The following is a 19,215-nucleotide window of genomic DNA, read 5'->3' on the forward strand; positions in this document are numbered from 1 at the left end:
GTCCCACGTACAAAATAGAGGAAGATTGGCACAGGTGTTAGCTGAGGGCTAATCCTCCTCAAGCAAAAAAAAAAAAAAAAAAGAGAGAGAGAGAAAGATTGGCAATGGATATTAGCTCATGGCAAACGTCGTCGCCAAAAAAAAAAAAACCTCGACAGAAAAGAATGCTGAGTTTTATTCTTCATTCTTCTCCATGGAAAGAGATGTAACATCCTCTGTGCAAACTTTCAGTTCCAAATCCAGGACTCAGGTTCAGCATTTGTCAGCCTTGTCTATGTAGTGTCCATAGTTTAATAACTTTACAGGCTTTTCCTCTTATTCTAAACTCATACGAAAAGAGAAATTAAATTGTCACTGTCCTTCATAATTTTACATTTCACGTACCTTTTAATGATAGGTACATTATTTTCATACCAACAATTCAATTACTAAAATGTAAGCTGAAAACGAGATAGCCAAATGGTGAAAATTCAACTTTGATGAAATCTTGCGTATAAAAAAAGTCACAAAGAAATACTACTCAGTGAGATGCTTGATTTCTTTCTTGATTACAGCATTAGTATGGAGAACAAAGAACAGAGTGGTCCCACTAGCACTGTCCTATTCCTTAGCAGTTTAATGAAATTCTTTCATTTTACACATCATTCTTTGGCCACAATCCACCAGAAACTCCAGGTACATAAATTAGCCATCACACACAAAGTAGGCAGCACACGAAGGCTGACATTTATGCTTGTGCCTTGATGTTCTAGCACCCAACAGGTATCAACCCGAAGGCACGTGATAAGACAGTCAAAATAAATTAAACTTCATACACTTAAGCTAAAACACACACAGACACACACACACAGACACCACTTATGCACACACATCATTACTGGCATAACGTTTAAACTAAAAAAATAACAACTCACTTTTTGTATATATGGTTCAAGCTATGATTTTAAAATAAATCTCAAGTTGACTTTTAATGAATGAAGGAATGACAATTGTTTTTTAATTTTTAAAGGTAACTTACAAAATTACTTTCTGTAAAGATCTCCTTCATATCTAGAATAATTTTCAAGGAATTTTATTGAATTTCCTTTTATTAAATATATTTAAAAATTGGAATCATTATTTTTTTATGAGACGTTACTTTTCATTTCCTTCATATATTTCGATACCTAAGAAAGAGTAGGTATTATTGAGACACCAAGGAGGACTACGGCTTCCTTAATCAGTTGGCTTCTTTAATGGAATATTATTTTTGACTTTTCCTCCTTTTTTTGCTAGTAATCAAAACCAATATATAATAGAGAATGGAGGCCACTATTATGACAACTACCTATAAATTAAAAGTCAAATATTAGAAGAGAAAAACTATTTGCAACATTTATAAAAGAGTTAGAATTCTTAATATTTCAAGAAATTCCATTCAAAGTTTTGAATAGAATGGTCCATTAGAAAAATGGACAAAGGACATGAACAGGAATTCACAAAAGAACAAATACAAATGAGTAATAAATGAACTAAATAATGTTTAACTTCACTATTAATAGAAATCAAAACAAAATGCTCTATTTCATCCATCAGATTGGAAACCACAAAAATAATGATAAGACTGAATGTTGGTCAGGTGGAGAGTTATGAAATTATTTATACACTGCTGGTAGAAGTCTAATTTTACAATCTTTGTTGAGATTAATTTCATAAAATATTTCAAAAGTCTTACAACACTCACACCTAGCAGCTCTGCTTCTAACAATCAGGACTAAAGAAGTGAATGATATATGTTCAAGGTTGATTACTATAGTCAAGCTTATAATCACTGTGACATAAGATAAAAACACTCAGAGGTTTATGGGTAATGAAGAAATCCTAATAAAAGAGTAAGATAGGTCTCATTTCTCTGATATGAAAACATATATGCAAAATATAAGCTCCAGAGAAACCATGTGTAGTATGATCCTTTTAGTGTTAAAAAAGAACTTGTAGGGGCTGGCCTGGTGGCATAGCGGTTCAGTTTGTGCACTCTGCTTTGGTGGCCTGGGGTTCACAGTTTCGGACCCTGGCATGGACCTACACACCACTTCACAAGCCCTGCTGTGGTGGCGTTCCATATAAAGTAGAGGAAGATGGGCATGGCTGTCAGCCCAGGGCCAATCTTCCTCAGCAAAAAAAAAAAAAAAAAAAAGGAACTTGTATACTTATATCTGTATATTCTTCTTTGTGTGATCTTTTATAAATGTAGACATTTTCTAGGAAAATGTGCAAGAAAGAGTTAACAGTGGTTATGTCTGCCACGTGGTGATTAATGGGACAGGGATTCTGAGGGGGAAGAAACTTAATTTTTAGTTGATACCTTACAAATTGTTTGACAATTTGGGGTTGAGCATTATTACATTTACAATAAAAACTCCTATTTTGAAAAACAATTTATATGAAATAATCACTTACTCTGCTCCACCCCACATTATTTTCTTTTTCTGTGAGGAAGATCAGCCCTGAGCTAACATCCATGTCAATCCTCCTCTTTTTGCTGAGGAAGACTGGCCCTGAGATAACATCCATGCCCATCTTCCTCTACTTTATATGGGATGCCACCACAGCATGGCCTGACAAGTGGTGCATCAGTGCTCACCCAGGATCCAGGCCCGGGCTGCCAGCAGCAGAGCGCGCGAACTTAACTGCCACGCCACAGGGCCTGCCCCAAACCCCACATTATTTTCAAGGTGACTTATTCCACATTTTCTTAGCCATAACTGTAAGAATGTACCTAATCCTTTAACTTCCAACCTATCAGATTTACTTCTCTGTAAAATTATACCAAATTATCATCTCTCTTCAAGAAAAAGAAAGCATTTTAAAATGTGAACTTTCACAAGGCCTGATCATTTTCTTCTCCAGGTTAGATGTGCCCAATTTCTTAAACACTGTGGTTTCCAATCTCTTCAACATTCTAGTCACCCTCCAGGTGTAATCCACCTTTTCAGCAACTCTTAAACCCAACCTATAGAACTGAACATAATATTCAAGACACGGCCTGAGCAGTTCAGATTATAGTGAAACTACTACCACCCCTGAACTTGGCTCTCTACCTCTATTAATGCCGTTTAAGAATTCATTAACTTTTTTAAGTGTCTGTTAACACCATATTGGCTCGTATTGAGCAGGTAGTCAAATAAAACCACAGGAATTTTGCTGTAAATTTCCTTATCCTGTAAATGTGCAATAAACAAGAGTTTACAATAACCCAGTAAATTTTCATTTTATTAGTTTTAGCCCATAGTGCCAACCTGGAAAGATCTTTTTTCAGGCACACAATTATTATCTAAACTAATAGCCTCACTTTCTAGCTTTGCATTACCTTCAAAAGTGCTAAGCATTTCTTCTTTCATTATTCTAACCATTGATCAAACGGTTGAACAAAAGAGAGCCAAGTGGAGAATCCTAATTCCAGAGATCTCCATAGAGCTTGGCATAAATCCATTACCAGGTACTCTTTGGATAGTTGTTCAATTAGTTATGGATTAGTAAATTGCTCACGTTTCCCATCTTACCCTTAGGAATATTAAGAGAATCATCATGGAATGTATTGCGTAAATATAGATATGCATTTTTTTGGCATTTCTCAGCAACTATTTTACACTTAGCATGCATAATATACCACTAGGCACAAAGGAATGGAATATAGCCCTGCTTGGGCTGTCTTCTAGAGATATAAACCCTTGATCCTGTGGACCCGAACTTCTCAACTCCTATTTATTTACCCTAATACAGTGAGAACTGTATTATCAATTCTATTTAAATAAATCAATTTTAGTTGTATATCTCTCACATTCAAAGTTAATGAGAAACAATCATTTATGTGATGGACAGTAGTATGTAGTAGTTAAAAGCTCAGACCCTAGAACCAAAGCTGCCTAGGTCCAAAACCCAGCTCCACCACTTAATGTTATGTAACCTTGAGCAAATTACTCAAACATGCTGTGCCTTTACTGCCTTATCTATGAAACAGTGATAATAGTACCTCTCTCAAAGGGATTAGATTCGTTAATATATGTAAAACACTAAGAAAAACCTCCGGCACCTAGTAAGCTCTAAGTGTAACTACTAATATTATCATGACATTCTAAAATAAAAAATACAGTATTATATTAACTGTAAAGCAATAATTCTGACATGTTGCTATTATATATAGCATATAGGTATTATATATATATACTTATATATACTTCCATAGTCCAACACTTCTATCCATTCACTGAAGCATTATATAAGTGTTTACTATTATTACTATTATTATTATGAAGTTGAAATGATTGCTGGACTGCTTTTGTAAACTCTCACAGGAAAGTTATAAGGCCATCAGCTGGTTGGTGAGGGGATCTTTCTGGGGCTCTGAACATTCACGGGTCAGTTGGAAACCTATACCCGCACCCACCTACTTCCCATAGCTCCCACCTTGCTAGCTTCCGTACCACTGATAACACTACAATTCGGGACTGGAAAATAGGGCAGGGGTCAGATCCCTCCCTATAGGCATAGATGGTAGCCTCCCCACTGTACTGTTTCCCCAGGGGACTATCTCTGGACAAACACCATCTTACCTGGCCCAAGTGCCATTGTCTCTGGGCTTTGCTTCCAGCCACCCCACTCCAGACACTTGGTAATTCCAAAGCTTCTTTCATTTCCAAGATTATCTCACCTGGTACACAATACTTACTGTTTTCTTTTGTCCCTTTCTCAAAATATTGACAGTCCCTTCACCTCACTTCAAAACCCACACTGGCTAGCTCAATTTTGAACATTTCACTCTTTGGGAAGGCCAGCTGAATTTAGACCAGACTGGAAAAACAAATCTAATAGCAATGTGCCAAGACAAGGCTCTTTCTGACCCTTAGGGAGTAAGGGGAGAGAAGTAGAAGGTAAGAATAGGTGTTACTCTGACAGTGTTACCCGTTCCTACATTTATTCATCAAATAATTCATCAAAGCAGTAAACATCATGATAGATGTTAGAAACCCAAACTAAATATTATTTAGTGTCAATTCTCAACGAAATTAAATACAGCAAAGGAGACACTGGCAATTAATGATATTACCATGTGATGAGTACCATAAAAGCAATGATGATACATTTATAATTGCAAAATTATAATATATGTATGTAGGTCTTGTCAAAATTATCTTTATTTACAAAAGCAAATGTCTTGATTCTACAGGGACAGACAAATCAATTCAAAGGAACCAGATCTATTCTGGAGTCTAATGCCCTGCTCCTCAAAGGATGTTCCCCAGACCAAGAGCATCTGTATCATCTGAGAGTTTATTAGAAACACAAAATCTCAGTCCCTACCCCAGACCTACTGAACCAGAATTTGAATGTTAATTAGATACCCCCCTCTCCACTCCACTCCCCCTCCCCAGGATTCATGAACACATTACAATTTGAGAAGCACTGTTCTAAAGCAAATCTTGGCTCGCAGAAGCAGTGACTCAGGCCCGGCTCCTGTCTATACATGCTACAGGAGAATGAGTTGGTAGCTCTTTAGGGGCAGGGAAGATGCTCATTCATCTAATGCCTAGCATGCAGTAGGTACTTAGTGAGTGTTGACATGAACGCATAACTAAAGGAATGAATAAAAGCATTAATGAGTAATATTTTTAATACTTTTTTGAGCATGAAAAAAGAGAGGGAGGAGACAGTGAAGTAATAACAAAAGGAAAGTAACCCAGCATGTTAAATCAGTCATTTTCAATAGTACTTTGAGTATTGTCAATTAAATTCAGGAAAAAAAACATACAAGAAGTCATTTCAGTAATAAGTCAACTTGAATTTGAATTTTAGCTTGGTTCTATTTTTTAGTGCAGAAAAAGTAAAATTTTGGGTAAGATTTTTAGGTTTTATCATCTTTATATTTAACTACTGTAAAATATAAATTTATATTAGAATAATTATTGGGGGCCGGCCCCGTGGCTTAGCGGTTAACTGCCTGCACTCCGCTACTGGTGGCCTGGGTTTGGATCCCGGGCGCGCACCAACGCACCGCTTCTCCAGCCATGCTGAGGCCGCGTCCCACATACAGCAACTAGAAGGCTGTGCATCTATGACATACAACTATCTACTGGGGCTTTGGGGGAAAACAAAGGAAGAGGATTGGCAATAGATGTTAGCTCAGAGCCAGTCTTCCTCAGCAAAAAAGAGTAAGATTAGCACGGATGTTAGCTCAGGGCTGATCTTCCTCACAAAAAAAAAAAAAAAAGACTTGGTTATTGCTAATTTCTTAGTCATACAACTCGGCAGCATGGGATATAAGGTGTCAAAATTATAACAAACACTTGATTTGTTCTAACATTACATATCACAAGTAGACATGCATTAGAAAACCATAAAATCCCAAAGAGCTACATTAGATTCATGTCTTCTAAAAAGAGGGGCAATTAATTCCAGGATGAAGCAAAGCATAAGTTTTCATTATTTCACATGCTAAAAAATAGAATGGGAAGAAATATAAGGCTTTAGGTAAAGAAGGGAAATGCTTCCAGAAAAATATAGGGAAACAGTTAGAATTAATTGCTTGATTTTAATTAAAAGAATATAACCTTTAGAGGCACAGTGGCTATTGAAACTCTGATTCTATTTGCATCAATTAAGATGAACATGGCAATTCAATCTCTAGATAAAGGTTATTCCATGTTCCAAAAATACGAAATATTTTAAACTTTTTCTCAAATATGTGTTTAACTCCTTGTACCATAAATCAATTAAATCATGTCCCCAGTTTTAGATCAACATGAAAATGGCCAGGACATTTGATCATCAGTCTCAAAACATCTCAAAATAGAAATGTAAAATAGCCTATATATTAGCAGCAGATATAAAATATATTTCTAGTTTGTCAGTAGCCTGATATATTACAAATAATCCCCAGTGGCACCTGCACCCTTGAACCTTAGGCACAATTCAAGAAGAATGTCATATATCTTCAGAGACTAGGGGACTGCAAGATATAAAGGGCCTATATTTGTTCTGTGCATCTAGCGAACAGGCAACAGACAAAAATCACAGAAAGGCAAAAGTTTAGCTCACTACAAAAGGAACTTTATAACAATCAAATTCAACTAAAAGTTAAAGGTTGTCTTATTTGGTTGAAATTTACATATAGCAGGAGGATTTCACCCAGAAATTATTGTGATACTCTGAAGTGTATTCATTTATTGACTTTAGACAAAATAAATGCTAAGTTTTCTTCCTATTCTTGAATTATTATTACATTAAAAACGCAGAACTGTACATTTTTCACACCTATTATATGTTAAAAAAGCCATAGTTTGTCCCCGCTTCCTATGTCACATCAAAGCAACTGTTCTTATTTATTGAAAATGTATTACTTCTCTACCCTCAGTTTCCATGATTTCTTTTGATTAGGGGCCTGATAGCATAAGTAACGGGCCATTACTTCATTGTGTTTTCCCTCTCTCCCCTTGTCCCAGTCGTGAATTGAGTCTGGTACCTCACAATAAAGGCAAATGGATCAATTCATACCTAGCAGATGATTTAGAAAGCTCATGCAAGACACGTGTTCATTTTTTTTTTCAGATTGGATTCTGAAATATTCTCTAGAACAAGAAGGGGAAAAAAAAGCCCCTTTTAGTCACTAGACTTAAAGCCCGAGTAAAGAACATCTATAACACACACTTTCAAAATGATTGATTCCTAGTCTTATGCAATTTTGCAATTCCTGGATGAGTTGTGTACTTTTTTAAATTATGGAGACTAAATGTTTTCTCCTCTTTCTCCTCCTCCTCCTCTTCCTTTCTGCCTTCTTTTTGAAAGGTGATTGCTGGAGAAATAAGAGAAAAGAAGAGGTAGACGTCTCCACCTCTCTCTCTCTCTCTCTCTCTCTGAATTCTAAAAAATCGATTTCCAGGTAATACATGGCACTGTTCATCATGAAGTTAATAAGGCAATAGGCGAGAGATATTTGTAATTATGTAGAGTCTGATTTGGCCTTTGAGAGTCTCAGCACTCACATGAAACTCCTGTCAATGTTCCAGTAGATCTATCTGCTAATAACGCATTTAGCATATAAATGGTATTGACAACAAACTCTTCCAACATTACCACAATTACTGATATTAAAAGTTTTGTAGTTACTTATGTACCATATCTACACTTGCTTTTGTGTTAACACGTGGTACTTTCTCAATCTAACAGTGATTGTTCAAATCCTTGAATCACAAAGAATGCTTCTCTAGCTGCCCTTTCAACAAGAGAAATCAGACAGTGAAGCATTCTCACTTACAGATACAGAGTGGTGCTTCATCTGACTGCTCACAGCACAAGTAGGTCAGGAACTCAGGAACCAATTATCTAAGGTTTTTTTTGTGAGGGAGACAGCAAACTCAAGCTGCAATTTGAGGAACTCTTATGCAACCGTTGTTGATTTCTTATGTCACTACAAAAAAACGCATTTTGAGAAAAGTTCCATTTCAATTTTAATGTGCCTTAGGGACCAAGACAATCTACTGTTAGACTTGCAAAAACTGTGAAGCTTATAAGCATGACTACACAGGCTAAATTTTAGAACATATAGATGGCATGTATGGTGATGAACCCCAAAGGAATCCAACCCTAAATTCAAATTTGCCCGAGAATTAGGAATCTACAGACAAAATCAATCCATTAATGAGGGTATTGTTTTCAATCCCCAATCCCTTTTCCCAGCGTTAAATAACACTATCCTATATTCCTAATCTTTAGTGTCCTGTAGGGATTGTTAACAAGAGCCAAAAAGTAGGTAAACAAAAGACAGAAAGTGGAAAAAAGAAAAACATTAGTGAATATTAACACAAACACATTTAAAGCAATGTATTCAAATGAGAAGGACACTGAACTCTAAGAGAAATGAAGGAAATGGGTACAGTGAGGAGGTGTCTGGTACAAAAAGCATTCACACTGGTCTGATAAGGTGAATTATCTTACATATTTATAGAGTGTAGTGGTTTGTATTTTCCTCACACTACAGTTCAAGAAGCACATATATCTTCATAAATTTCATGACGGCATGGTATAAGGGAAAAATTCATGGACTCTGCTCTTGTGACTGGAGTCAGAGAAATTTCGGCTACATATTATATTGCCTTGAGAAAATTATTTAGCCTCTCTAAGCTTCATTTTACTTATTTGCAAAATCAACCAGTAAAAATTAACTCATATGATTCTGCTGAAAATTATATAAGGCAGTATCCATAAATCTTCTAATACAGTGTCTGTTACATTGTAGATGCTTGAGAAATATCAGTAACCTCTTATTCCCTCCACTCCTCTTCGTATTAATCCTTTATTGTCTGCTAAGGTTTCTAAGACTTTGTGGAAAGAAATTTTCTTTGTGTGCATCAGGCTTCCAGCCTGGCAGAACTAAGGATTCCTCACTGTGGTGTTATCTATTTGTTCAAAGAGTCTCTGAGAATATAGATAAAGAAACTATTTATGTTTCGCATCAGTTAAGCTGCCATTAGAAGAGGAGTGATATGGGGGGAAAAATAAACTATGAAGAGTCTCCTTTAGGGAGACACAAATTCACCGCCTAGCTGTTGCAAGTGGTCATCTTCAATAGCCAGAGTTAATTGATTAACCTGTTGATAGAGGCAATCAACCCAAATACCTGTCAGAAAATATCCTATTCTAAAACATTCCTGCTCTCAGCGGCTACTATGTTTATGCAAGAACAAAATTTATATAAATATTCATTTCTGCTCTGTGTTTACCATGTTGACGGTTGAACAGTTTAAAAGGAAGAGAAGTGTGATTCAAATAATTTCTTCTAATTAAAACATAATATTAAAAAAAATCATCATCAATCACAGTGGCTTAATTGACATTAGTCATTGGTTAACAATCCTCTTAATGTTGGTGGTAGTTGATTTTCAGCCCAATGATTTCCCCATCAAATGAGGTTCTCTGATCACACAGAGTCACACATGTGGTCCACAGACACTTATCCAGAGTGTGCAGCTTCCCAGAAGTCACTCATGAGCTGAAGAAGCAAAAGGTAGAGATTTTAACATAAACTTAAAGTAACTCACCTCTCTGAGTAAGCTTCATATTCAAAAGAATATGCTTCATATTACATTATTTATTTGCTTTGTTGCAAATTTGGAATTATATATTTATTAGCTAGTATATGTAGAATATACATGAGATGATGCAGGTTCAGCTTTTCCAAAGCCTAGGACAGAGAAATTATAAATTTTATTATCTATCCAACAGGATTTTCAAGGAAATAGATGACATGTAATTTTTTTCCCAGTAAACTTGAACTAAAAATCATTCTTGACTCAATGCTCAAGTTTTTGAAGAGTATACTCTAATTTCTATAAAGACATTTAGTTTATTTATAACAAACTTAATGCAACATGATCAATAGATTCTTCTAGAAAATGTCCAAATGCCTGAAATTTAGACAGCTGACTTGCTATCAAGCTGCTGTGCTTTAGAGATATAACCTTTATGATCCAACTTGCTGATCAAGAAAGCCAGAAGAAGGTTTTAATTGGAGCTTCGATGATCTATCATCAACTATAATGAGAAATAAAACTAACATCTTTCATGTAAGATCTTTGGTTACAACTAAATGAGGCTTTAGGCTTTGACAAACAGAGTTCCTTTACTATAGTAAAAAAGAAAAATCAGGGTCTGTGATTAGGTCTCCTCCTATTAAAAAATGTTACATTTGCAAACTGCAGTATATTACTGAGAAAATGGCACAATTTAATAAAAAAGAGATAGAGGTGCCAGGCTATCTCTCTATTATCATCACATTTGGTTTTCTCTAATATTTTGTGCAATCATTAAAACAAGGTAACAGTAACATTTTAGCCATCTCAATACCTAGCAGATTTCTATTACTTTGGCTAGGAACGTTTTCCTTGGATGATTGGTTGACAACATCCAAAGGATAATTTTAGGTCCTGAAGAATTAAACACAGGTCTATTTTTATGAGGTGGGACAGATTGGAAAACATTCTTTCTGCTTGTTCCGGTGAAATTGGAAATGAAAAGAATGTGTGTCATATGAGGGACAAGTGTCATGAAGCCCATCTGAATTATATTTCATGCCCCTCTTTATAGCCTAATGTTCAACTATATCCATTTTCTTGGCAGTATTGCACCCATCAAAAACAAGTTATTGACACTTATATCTCATATATAAATCAAATCAGGCAGACAAAGCAAAGAAGGTGGTTTCAGAGAGATTGGATGATGGAGTCGAATAATGTATTTGTTTTTCACCTCTAGGATATCACTTTAATACTACCCTGAAACAGTGGCACAGAATCATTCTAATTAAATGATCTCAAAATAAGATATAAAGCAAATCCAGGTGATCTCATTCTGTCTGGTGTGTCAAGAGTTGACAGCACAAAATTGAGCAGAAATAATTTAAATTTAGCAGTCTTCACATATGTGTATAAGGACTGAGAGCAGAAATTGGATTTGCTTCAATGGAGTCAATTAAGAAAGACTCAACAAGGAAGGGTTGAAGTGCATTGACAGGGCACTGGGAATTCGTGAATATTGACTGGCACTAGCTTGGGTACAAATTAAGCAAGGCATTCTGGTTTCTGACATTAATTTTCTTGAACAGAGAAATTACACTAATAGATTAATGATGATTATATGATAACAATAATAATAATGATAATGATAGAAGACAAATGTAATGACGAGACACAGTCACCAGTGATCAGCTACCAAACGGCCATGTCAGTTTCACTCTTATTTTTAAGGTCTCTGGTCATACAGTTTATTTCACACAGTTCTTCTGCTAGGGCTCCAGTCATCACATCTCATTCCATTTCATGGTGGTGTTCACGTAATATTTGCTCTTCTCTAAAGAACTGAGAGGCAGCTAAGAATAAAGCAAAATTTTTCCTTTATCATATCTATGGCAAATTATTTAGCCTACTCTGGCTTACTCACATGTCATTCATTTCCTTTCCCTTGCCTATCAGCTCTGGGATTTCAAATGTTAGACAGGAGTCATTTGTATCATTAGCAAATGTTAATCATGAAATGAAAAGCAGTGAGAAGTTGTAGTGGGAAGAATATCCTAATCAAAACAAATCAACACCCAAGTCTGCTATTTGATGCTTATTTCATTAAAAGCCACTAGATTAGAAAAGATCTCCCAAAAATGAAAAATGTAAAATGAATTTGCATTTTAAAGGATTATGAGAATTTAGAATATCTCCAAATTCTACAGCATTTGGAAGGAAACAAATAAAAGTGAAGCAACTTTTATACTCTCTCCCTCCTCCCTATTTTTTTCCCCCATAAAAAACATATTTAAAATGAACATATTGGTAAGAATCTTGAAATACGTTATTTCAGGAAAATGTTAAATGCAAAAATATGAATAAGCTTGTCTTGTAGTAACTGGTATCCTATCTCTGATTGCAAAATAACATTTTCCAGACTTTTTTTTAATTTTCTTTCTTTTACATAATTGAAATCCATGCTATAACCTTATAAAGAAGATGAATATTCCTGCCATTTACTTAGCAAGAAAAACCAGGAAGTACAAGTTGATGAAAAAACTAACAGAAAGCTACATAGCCTGGGAACTAGCTGTACAAAATGCAATTAAGAATCTATTAAGTGTTAGACTTTGAAGTACTACAGTAAATAACTAATCTAGCAAATTCCAGTACTCAGAAAAAAAAATCCTTATTTATCTCTGAAGGAATATTTGTAAATGTTTAAATTTTAGGCTTGTGTTTATACAATTTAGAAAACCATGATTCTACACTCATGGTTTTGTCCTAAATTTGCACTCTCTAAACCCAACATTTCACTCCAATAATGAGAAGCAAACTCCCTTCTAAAGGATGCTGAATCCCTTCTGGTTCTGAAATCCTGTTTTTCATTGGACTACTCAGGTTCGATTTGGTATCTGGATGAATTGAAACTGGGAACTAGAAACACAAGAAGGAAGGCTTTTTCCTCCCCCTCTGGGGAACTTCATGGTCTCTAACCCATATTCCTTTCTGCCAACTTCAACATTCTTTCATTCTGTTTCCTAAAGTTAGAAAAAAACAATGGTTGATCTGGTTGTACAATTCAAGTAGCCAATCCAACAATTCAAGTAGCTACTTCAACAAGAGGAGGAGTGGCGATCTCAAATGAGTACAGTTGAAGGCAGGTGACAAGGTAAGTAGAACAGAAGGAAAGAACATGGCTTCAAATCAGCCCCAGCTGCTTTTCACCTTATGGTAATATGGCACTTTGTATTGCCAGAACTTCTATTTTTCAAGAGAAGCGAGAATTCTAATTTTTTGTATCAAATTACCCAATTTAAAAATGTTGGCAATTTTTAAATAACACAGTTTAGACTAAACTGCACAAGTCCACGAGCCAACAGATAGCAGTTGAGAATTGGAACTGTGGAGAAGGAGGCCACTAGGCAAAAGCAGTAGTCATGGAAGAATACAACTATGCCCAGAGACAAAGCATCAAAATAGGGATGGAGGGAAAAACACCTAGGACTTCCTCTCCTCTATTGTCTCGTCTCCTGCTAGAACTGTTAATCGGCTAAATCTGAGACAACTATCCAGCAAGGGAACCTAGGTGATATAAATTGCAGGTTTTGACCTCCTATGGCATACAGTGGAGCAGAGAAAGATAACTAATGGCTCTGGAAGAGCAAATAGAGAACAACCAGCACATTTCAGTAGACTGCATACCATTACTTCTGGGGCAGCACATCTTTTTACAGATGATGAATATGAGTGGTTGAATGGATGGATGGAAGGAGTAATGGTGGCATGAATTGATTAAGAACTTGGACATTGCATGCAGTCTTTCCAGATTTACATTGTAGCTACATCACTTTCTAATGCGTCTTGGATCATTTCCTCAATCTGTAAAAAGTGAATAATGAGAGCATTCACATCAGCGAATTGCTTTAAAGATAAAATTATGTAACATGTATCAAGTTCGTGGACCCATGCTTGACAGATCATAAGTATCTCAGTTGTTATTGAGTTATTATAATTACTTTCACTTTGCCAAATGTTTCTGATGGGCTGGTTTATTGGCCAGATAAAAAGAGTCAGATTTAAAACAGAATCAGAGATTGGATTGGTGGTTACCAGGGGGAGGTGGGGGGTGGGGCAAAAGGGATAATTAGGCACATGTGTGTGGTGATGGATTGTAATTAGTATTTGGGTGGCGAACATGAGAACATGATGTAATCCACGCAGAAATAGAAGTATAATGACCTACACCTGAAATTTATACAATGTTACCACAATAAACAAAAATAAATAAATAAATAAAACAGAATCGGAGGTACTGACCAGACGAGCCCACTTGATGTGAGTCCCAAAAAGGGTAGACTGAAGAGATACTTTTGCTGTGATATCCATCTTTACTGTTGCAAGCAAAGTTGTGACACATGCAGGGGGCAATATATTTGGTCATCTTTTCATAACTCAGGCTCAATTACTTTAAGAGTAATTAGGTAAACTGCCATCTAATTATTTAGTTAAATAGAAATATACTTGTAAGGACTAAAAAAGTTTTCCATACATGAACAGTGCAATTTGAATGCCAGAAGGTTTTGCATATTTTATTTTTGCCCCATCACTATGAGAGAAGACAGAATTTAAAACATAGAGCCAAGGAAAAAAAAGATACAGAATAAAAATGAGCTTGTTATTTCTCAGAGTACATCTAACCATATACCAAGAAATTACTTCTTTCTCCTCAAGCTTATGTTCTCGAGATTAATATCCTCCTCATGCATTCAGACAGTGAAGACTAGAAGAATTATTAAAACCTGAGTGAAGGCTAGACTAGTTACTGAAGTTTTGGTCACTTGAACCAAGAAGGCCAGTGGGGCTAGAAACAAGATATAGCCTAATGGTTAAGATCCTTGTGGCTACGATTAACTAAGATATTGCGAGGCATGAGCTCTGTCTTGATGGACAGTGGAGGCTAAAGAGGAAGTGCAGAAAATGTTGCCTAGGTTAGCATAGCTTCTCAATACTGAACCCTCTGCAGATTATCATTGTGTACTTCCGACAGAGTACAAAAGAATTAAGAGCTTCCCACTCGATAGTGTTATCCAAGGCATGAGTGTGCAAATATAATAACACAAAAATAAGCTGAAGACAAAAAAATAGCAGCAACAGAACTAACAGAAGGCAGAGGTAAGAATCCAACAATTGTATTTCTACTGCTTAAAAAATGAATACACGATTTTCTCATAGTGATGATTTGGGTCCTCTCAATTCCATTGTGTAAAAACGAATACATGATTTACTCATAGTGTTGATTTGGGTCCTCTCAATTCTATCGTGTATGAAATCTCTTGTTAAAGAATTCTATTCAGCTGTGTTACAATACGGAAAGCAGGCACAAGTAGACCCACCGATTTAGCTAGCTGGAAAGAACATTCTCTCCTAAGAATCTCAGACCTCCAGTTATACAAATGTGACTCATATAACTTGAGTCTGAAGAGGATGTTTTTATAAATAGCTATTGACAGATAAAATGAGTTTTATGTTTGATTTCTATTAGAGCATCTAATTTAGTACCTCTCAATGCTGACTGGACATTAGAATTGCCTGGGGAGCTTAATAAAGCAAAGCGATGATGCCCGAGTTTTACTCCGGATCAATTAAGTCAAAATCTCTGATGGTAGAATTCAGGAATCAGTATTTTTTAAAATGTCCTCATATGATCATAATGTATAGCCCAGGCAAATACCCTTCTAGACTTTTGAGTCACACACAATTCTTTGAGGCAACTAATTCTGGACCCATAATATGTGTAAAACACAATATAAGAGAACAGCTGTCAGTGGAGCTTTGCTTCTAGGTATATAACTAAAGGCAGATGATTTTTACAGGGGTTAATAGAGCAAATTTTAATGGAAGGCAAGTACTTCAGAAATAAGGATAGCTCTGTTAGATGTGAATTGCGTCTTTGAACCATGGAATTTAAGAGCAAGAAGAACTGAAAAAGAGTGTCTAATCAGAAATAACAGAGCATCATGGATAGAAGCTATTTTAAAGTTATTTGGTTCACTTCACCCCTACCCACCACCACCTATTATAAAACTGAGAACACCGAGGCCCAGTGAAGGAAAGTAAGAAGACTAAATTCATGAAGTTAGTTAACAAAGAGAGAAGATTACAGTCCAAGTCTCTTGACCCTAAAGCCAGTGTTCTTACTCGTAATCACGATTTTCAAAATAAACATTATGGTTTCATACTTTGGTGCGGAGGTGGACTTACTGTTCTGTTGTCATTTTGATTACATTGGGAACTATGTTTCCCAGAATCTCTTCTCCTGTGTGGGTCTAGATTAAAGGTGGCTGAAAGGGAAGTTTTGAGATGCCAGGTAGGCTGGAGTGAAGCAGCTGACATTACTCTGAGGATTTGGCGGTCAGATGTGGTGACAAACAGATGCATAAATACTGTAAGATTCCACCTTATTTTCCCTCTCCTCACTTCATATCCAACTTGCTTCCCAACTTCTGGCCTTGTTGAGTAACAGCAGCCACAGGCCCATCAGACACTGAGCTGTGAACTTACAGAGGCAATAGGTACAAGGAGCCACAAGCTTTCTGTGGGATTTCCAAAGGCTTCCCCCTGGTGGTCTGACTGAGGCTGCAAGTTTTGACAGTGGATGCACACCAGTGCTGGAGGAGTGCTGGTTAGCGACATTTTTTAGATTTTTCAACTTTTATTTGTGGACCCTTGCATCTCTAGTGCCTTCCACAAAAGTGTAGGATCCTAGAATAAATCTCTTATTTTATTATTCTCCTATTGGTTCTGCTTTCATGAGTGATCCCTGACTGATGTGAGGAGAAGGAGGTAATAAAGTAGGACTTTTGACTTCTAGAGTGTGGTTATAAACTTAAGGTGATTATGATAATATTCATTCTCAAAATGCTCAAAATTTACAAAGTGACTCTTTATAGTTTCTAACTAATTTCTGTTTTATAAAGAAAAAAAGGCATGTTCGATTGAGAAATAAGGCAGCCTCAATTCAGAGAAACAAAGGCAACTCTACCAAGTCATTGCTGCCTACAGCTCCCACCCCAGGCTCCTCTGACTCCCCTTACAGACAGTCCTCAGATGAATGCTGACACTGTTGTGAAATTCTGCTAATTATACAAGTCACTTTTGAAATATTCATTTGGATTACTTTACACAGATGGATATTAATGGCTTGCTAGCTTTGGGAAAAAAAGAAAAGATTTTCTTTGATCTTAGAGAGTTGGGTCCTATGCTTCAGTAAAGAAAAGTGGACTGGAGAGAAAGAAATCTGAGCATTTCCTATTCATCCAAGTAATTATGGTAAAGTGAGTTTTCTTTGATTTTAGTGGTTAGATTTAAAGATACAGAGCAAGTAGTTGTAATCTTCCTTTCAGGAGTCATTCTGAAAACCACATTAAGCTCCAAACGTGTAAATCTGACCAACTCAATATGGTTCCATTCTCAAAAATGAGATTAAATAATGCCAGACCATTACAACAAACAAAATTTAAGAGATACTTAGGCACTTTAATAGAAAGCATTGAGTAGAAACTGGAACTATTTACTTGTTAAAGGATCAGAGGTAGTCAGCAGTGAATTAGTGAAGAATGGAAGTCGACAGTTATTTAGAGTTTAAAATATACAAATAACAGCATGGTTCTCCAATGCCAATATCAAAGGCATCCTCACCTTGTGGTGCTGACTAACTGAAGTTTCCTAGGCCCTACTGTCTGGATATTCTGATTCAGTAGATGTGTGGTGAGACAGGTATTAGTGATCTATTGCTGCATAACAAACTATCCCCAAACTTAGCAGTGTAAACAACAAACATTTATTACTTCACAAACTTTCTGAGGTCAGAAATCTAAGAGTGACTTGGCAGGGTAGTTCTGGCTTAGGGTCTCTCATGAGGTTACAGCGAAGCTATCAGCTAGGGCTTTTCACTGGAGGAGGAGCTGTTTCCAATATATCTGACTCATGTGGCTGTTGGCCTCAGTCCTCATTAGTTGTTTCCAGGTTTCAGTTCCTTGGCATGTGGGCTTTTCCATAGGGCTTTTCTACATGGCAGCTGGCTTTTGCCGAAGTGAGTTATCTGTGACAGAGGCTAAGTGACAGAGATGGGAGCCATAGTGTCTTAGAAGTGACCTATCGTCACTTCTGCCATATTCATTTGAATGTAACCAATCCTGATAGAATGTGGGGGAAAACTACACAAAAGTGTGAATACTAGGAGGCAGGGATTATTGGGGGCCATCTTTGAGGTTGTCATCTGTAGGGTACTATAGATACTTCAGTAAGCACCTCTAAGGATTAATTTGCATGTGGCCTGTAGACCATAGTTTGAGAAAAGAATGTTCTATAGAGCATGCTAGTTTAAAAAAGTGCATAAGTTGTTCATCCATCCATCCATTCATTCATTCAACAAATATATGTCATTTTCTGAGATGTATCATAGGGAATGTTGTTTATCGCTGGGATAAGAAGTCTAAAATCTGGCTGAACCCATCCTTGAGATTCTGTCAAAGGCATGAATAGAATGAGGGAAAGACACTGAGGCGGATATAAACTCAAACCTGATAACTTTTAAGCATCCTTATCAAAGTGGGCAATGATTTGGTAACTGCATGAAATATTGAAGACTTTCAAGCAAGTATTTATGGGTACTGGAGATAATAGGGCTGCCAATAATCAGAAAGTACAGTCACTGATACAGAAAGCTTTATAGAAAAGTAATGGAAAAAGAGACTAAAGAACTTTGCTGAAGTTATGACTGCCAGATAGGGCACAGCTCCCCAACCTGTTCCAACTAATGAAACCCATACCAGTGAGGAGCAGGAGGAAGCTTCCAAAGTTGGCAAGAAAGAGAAACCCAAAGTAATTGGAAAAACACCCACTAGGACTGTGGAAACTGTAGAGTTGGGAGTTTAACCTAGCAGATAAAACCTGGCTTGTCAGATAAAGGAAGCTGCAGCCTCCTACAGGGTGGTTTTTTATTTTATTTTTTTTGTGAGGAAGATCAGCCCTGAGCTAACATCCATGCTAATCCTCCTCTTTTTGCTGAGCAAGATCAGCTCTGAGCTAACATCTATTGCCAATCCTCCTCCTTTTTTTTGCCCCAAAGCCCCAGTAGATAGTTGTATGTCATAGTTGCACAGCCTTCTAGTTGCTGTATGTC

At 36.5% G+C, this 19,215-nt stretch overlaps 1 long non-coding RNA gene across 4 annotated transcripts in view; it reads right to left on the reverse strand.

Annotated features, from left to right (window-relative positions):
- LOC147915724 (uncharacterized) overlaps positions 1 to 19,215 on the reverse strand; it is a 301,160-nt gene that overhangs the window by 101,488 nt on the left and 180,457 nt on the right. The window contains exon 3 of one of the 4 annotated variants that reach the window (XR_015554146.1): positions 9,962 to 10,024. The exons of the other annotated variants lie outside the window; for them this stretch is intronic. This is a non-coding gene — a long non-coding RNA (uncharacterized LOC147915724). Of the gene's footprint in view, positions 1 to 9,961; positions 10,025 to 19,215 lie in introns of those variants that run through there. 4 annotated transcript variants of the gene reach the window in all.

The sequence above is a fragment of the Ceratotherium simum genome, chromosome 13 (genome assembly GCF_057802395.1).
Source record: "Ceratotherium simum simum isolate JZ-2026a chromosome 13, ASM5780239v1, whole genome shotgun sequence".
Taxonomy (NCBI): Eukaryota; Metazoa; Chordata; class Mammalia; order Perissodactyla; family Rhinocerotidae; genus Ceratotherium; species Ceratotherium simum.